This window comes from Psammomys obesus, unplaced genomic scaffold (assembly GCF_907164565.1).
Source record: "Psammomys obesus unplaced genomic scaffold, mPsaObe1.curated_primary_1811, whole genome shotgun sequence".
Classification (NCBI taxonomy): domain Eukaryota; kingdom Metazoa; phylum Chordata; class Mammalia; order Rodentia; family Muridae; genus Psammomys; species Psammomys obesus.
In genome coordinates, this window is record NW_026596466.1 from 6226948 (window position 1) to 6232133 (window position 5186).

General features: G+C 42.9%; 1 non-coding gene across 1 annotated transcript; it reads left to right on the top strand.

Moving 5' to 3' along the window:
• The first annotated feature begins 4866 nt into the window (after positions 1 to 4866).
• LOC129670217 (U6 spliceosomal RNA) lies at positions 4867 to 4971 on the top strand. Its single transcript, XR_008719144.1, has one exon. It is a non-coding gene; the product is annotated as a U6 spliceosomal RNA (small nuclear RNA).
• Positions 4972 to 5186: the final 215 nt, after the last annotated feature.

The window sequence follows — 5186 nt, forward strand, 5'->3', positions numbered from 1 at the left end:
AGAGTGGCACCTGGAGACAAAGGCCTTTAGGTTTTTAAAAGAAAAACTGCGGGAGATTTGAAGTTGCAGTCTTGGCAATTTAGGATTGGATGAGGAAGCTATAAAGTAAGATAACTGGTCAGTCTTAGGTGCTCAAGCTTGGCCAGTCCTGCCAAGTGTGGATGCAGCTGCAATTGAAGGTGGGGGTGGTTAGCTCATCCTTGAAGATTAGGGGCTACAGACTTTTGGCTGGAGGTCAAAAGCTACTCAGAAGAAGTCTAGGTTTGTTGCTAAGAAATGCTATCTCAAAGACAGGAGTTTTTCTTTTTGCTGAGTGAAGGTCATTGCTTGCTTGCCTTTTTTTCTATCTGTCCTCATAGATAGGGTCACATTTTTCCATTCTCTGGAAAGGTACTAAGAGGCTTTAGCTTAACCTGAACCTAAAACTCAAAACTATAGGCTTTAGAAGACATACAGGTTACAAAGTTAGTCTAACCCTTTCACATGCAAGTTCTTTGGTTGGTGGTTCAGTCTCTTTTAGGCTTCATGGGCCCAAGTTAGTTGACTCTATAGGCCTTTCTGTGTCCTTGACCCCTCCAAATTCCTTCCCTTCCCCCTTCCACAAAACTGCCTGAGCTTGGCCTATTGTTTGGCTGTGGGTCTCTGCACCTGGAAAGGAAAGCTGAAGCTCCCTGTAGGCATCGGGACCTCTTTTTCTCAGGTACCTATCAATTTTCAATTAATCTATTAATGAGGCACCAAAATAAATAAATTTTCACATGAATTTGGCAAAATGGACTCACCATGGCCAAACTGATGGAAGCCAATGCTGAGAGCAACATTGTGTTTCCAATATGGCAGCATTCCCTAGGTAAATGCATAGCTGAGAGGTAGCAGGTTGCTCAGTCAGCATGGAAGGAGCAGCACTTTGTTCTTACCACAGTGGATCCTTTCTCTGGACTCCCCTCCCACATCTGCTGCTCTCTGTCAAAACGATCACTTACAGACTCATGCAATGCTTTACTCACAATAGAGTTCATTTCACAGAAGACCAGGTGTGGAAACTGGCTGACATACATGGAGTTTATCAGTCTTGGGGGTAAGGAGTGTATGTAAGGTTTGTTCATGTGAAACACACTTATGAGCACGGAGGCCAACAATCAATCTCAGATGTTTCTCCAGAGAGACCCACCCTGTGCCTTGGGACAGGGTCTTTACTGGGACCTGAGGCTAGACACTTAGGCTAGGCTAAGGATTTGCCTGTTTCCAGCTCCCGAGTGATGAGTTGCAAGCACGTGCTACCACCATGGCAGGATCTGATGTGGGTTCTGGGTATCAAACTCAGGCCCTCAGACTTGTAGTTGCCTCATACAGACCGAGCCATCACACCAGCCATTTATCAGCCTTACTACCAGAACTTCTACATCCTGATACAACTAACCTGCTAGCTGCCAGTGCCTGTTAAGAACCAGCTATTTTGGCTGCTAATGGCAACACCTTACAGGCACTGTCATCTTGGATGTGCTAAATACTTTTCAAAACTAACATCTGGTTTATACTTCTGTTTCTCCTACAACACAGAATCACAGAACCAGACTCCAAGTACTCACTGGACGCAAACAGGAGTGAGTCCTCTCACTGTGAAAATCTCTAACTAGAGGCCAGACATATGGCTCAGCTGGAAAACGTGCCAAGCCCAACAGCCTGAGTTCAGTGCGAGTGACCCACATGGTGGAAGAGATAACTAACTTGAAAAAGTTGTCTTCTGACTTCCATCAGCCCGTGGTGGCAGAAGACCAAAACCACACACACACACACACACACACACACACACACACACACACACACTCACACACTCACACACACAAATCACAAATAAAAAAATTGAAAAAAAAGCACCATGACTATAAAAATAAAACTGTAATGTCGTAAGCATGTCTTCACAATTCTCTTATGACCATCATTTGTTAAAACTGTAAATTTGTTTTATGTTTATTATTTATGTCATTTCCCTTGTCATCTTTTTTTGAAACATGCTGCAGTGTCCTGCCTGATAGCCACTGTGTAGACTGGTATAACCTCACAGAGATCAGCCTGCCTCTGCATCAAAGTGTGGAGATTAAAGGCCTGTACTGCCATACCCAGCTTGTCCTTCACTCCCTTATCAAACACAAGAGAACTGAATAACTGTTAAGGGAGTTTCTTGTATTAAACAGACTGGATATAGAGGAGGGAAAGAAATCAAATAAGAATAGAATTTCTGGCCCCAAACTACCTTCTAAATATGTATGTTCGCAGCCATAGAGAAGCGCTACTCTCTACCTAACCAGACAGCTCTGTGATGAACGGCAGTGAGTACAGAGACTCCTGACTGCTGGGGGCTGAGGATGAGTGACAGTTCAGTGCTCACTCCTAAAAGACATTTATATCGCTCCCTCTGAGTTTCAGGAATCATCAGGTGAAAAAGGATGGGTGCGGGGTGTAAGAGGCAGAAGATAAGGAAAATGCTGAAAATGCTGTCCTCTTGGCACGGCACAGCATTTGTAACCGGGATCCTGCAGCATCTGAGTGTGGCAGTCCAGGCCTTTGACCCCTCGCTTCTGAGGCTGAGGTAGGCATGTCTAGGAGTTCCATGCCAGCCTGGTCTACAGGCTGATTTCCACGAAAATCATGACTATATAGTGAGATCCTCACATACACACACACACACACACACACACACACACACACACACGGATAAATAAAGCCCAAAAGAAATGAAATCCAACTTCCCCACATTTTATTGGTCCAACACAGTCAGATATCTACACATAATTTTTGAATCATCTCATAGGCACAGAACTCCATCTCTTCCTTCATCAGTGTCCAACTCTATAAATCTCTATCCCACAGGTTTTTCTTCATCTGCCTCTTGTCTCCCTTCCTACCTTAGAAACCTTTCTAAATAAGTTTTTATCCCTATTTATAACCCACAAATAGCCTTTTCCCTTTCTTCTCAGAAAGCCTTCTTCATATTCCGGCCAAATGTCACCCTTGGCCTTTAAGCATAGCTGACAACTAGCTACCTTCTATCAAGCTTCCCAGGATGCTTCAAGCTCTTGCGGTGTCTCACCTGGGATTTCTTCCGTGGGTGCTGGTGGGCATAAGAAGCATAGAAGAGAAATGGAAAAGGAAGGAGGGTCCCCATGGGCACACACATACTCTGTTGCTCATGCCAAGAAGCCTTGTGTGAGGTGTTCATCAGACTTCCTTCTCCGACCCTGGAGATTTCCACTTACTACTGAAGCGGAATAGAAGACGCCAATGCAACAACGTTGCACCAGTTACCTGAGTCACAGCCTCACAGGAGACACAGGACATGTGGCTCCAGGAGGGGTTCACAGTCCCTGATGCCGAGCCTTCTCAGCCCATGCCAATGTCCATTCTACAACTGGCCTGCTCTCATCCCTACTACGTCAGCTTTGGAAACACCTAGATGTTGTCTCTGGCTTTAAACATCCATCTACATCACCTTTCCACCCCAATTTCTGAGCTTATTCAGCAGGACTCCTCATTACTATTTCCTTATTAAGATGCTAAACATGAGCTGGAGAGATGGCTCAGTGGTAAGATCACAGAGGACCCAGGTTCAATTTCCAGCACTCACATTGCAGCTCACAATTGTCTGTAACTCCTGTTCCAGGGGATCCAACAGCCTCACATACACATACATGCAAGCAAAACACTAATGTGTGTAAAATAAAAATAAATTATTTTAAAAGATGCTTAATATAATATCATCAAACTTTGATCATCAAAGTTTCCAAAGTCAAAAGAAAATCTGATTCATATTTTCTGTTATCTCATTGATTACAGTTAGCCTTCCTCATTGTTTTGTATTAATTCTTTATGTAACAAAAATCTAAATTTTTAGTTTCCTGTCAGGGACCCCTTCCCTGTTTACTCAGCAGTAATCAAAACAGAGTTGCCCTGACATGAGCCAAGCACAAGAAAAGAGGAACACCGTCTATGAGAAATGAAATGTTCCTTATCCTGGAGGACCTATGATTTCAGCTGAGACAGGCAGACATTGTTGGGCAAATGGATCTGGGATTTTCACCCAAATGACACATCTTGGTTCAAGGGCCAATGGTTCTCCTCTGGGAAATAATACCCAATATACCAATTAATTTATGTTCCACACATAAAGATAAGCATCCCTAAAGAGTTTACTCAAAGTTTGCACTTTGGAGTCGGGGAATGAGATATTTTGGAGAAGTTGACTCTGATGATAACACAGAAATATTCTCTCTGAGGGTCAATTAACTGTGCAGACAAACAATTCTAAAGTCTCTGGATTGTTTTTCATTTTCAATTCCAAGCCTTTCTCATAACTGTACATTCAGTCCCTTAAGAACATTCTGAGAAAGATCTAGTCTCTCTTACGTAGTGGACAGACCATCTTGAGGGTTTCACCAAGGGTCTTATTACAGAAAAGAAAGTCATAAAGAGTACACAGTCATTTCCACCCTCACTCTTGATTAGATTCCCCCATTGCATAGGCTACATGGGTAAATCATGTCAAGTGATGCCTTGTCTGGGGGCAAAGCAAGAAAATGTCATATCTCTTTATCTCTTTATTTACTTTGATCTATTTCCCATACATTGGCCTCCTTCTCATTATAAGGATATGCTGAAGAAGCCATGAGGGATCAGACTAAAGGAATTGTGGCATATAAACCCAATGGAGTTTTATTTAGCCATTAAAAAAGTATAAATGTACATTATTTGAAGGAAAATTAGTGGACTGTAGATCATGTTAAGCGAAATAAACCAGACTCAGAAAGAAAAATGTCTTCTTTTATATGAAGACTCTAGATTGTATATCTATATAAGATATATGTATATGCTTGCTTTGGCAGTGCATATACTAAAATTGGAATGATATGAAGGAGATTACCATGGCCCTTGTACAAGAATGACACACAAATTTGTGATGCATTCCATATTTTGAAGCTGAGATTCACAGCCAAACATTGGACAGAGCGCAGGGAGTCGTAGGAAAGAGTGAGGTAACAGAAAGACCCGGAAGGGACAGGAACTCTATAACAAGACCAACAGAGCCAACGAATCTGGACCCAGGGCAGCCTACAGAGACTGATGCACCAACCAAGGACCACGCATGGAGAGGACCTAGAACCCCTGTTCAGATGATAGCCCATAGGTAG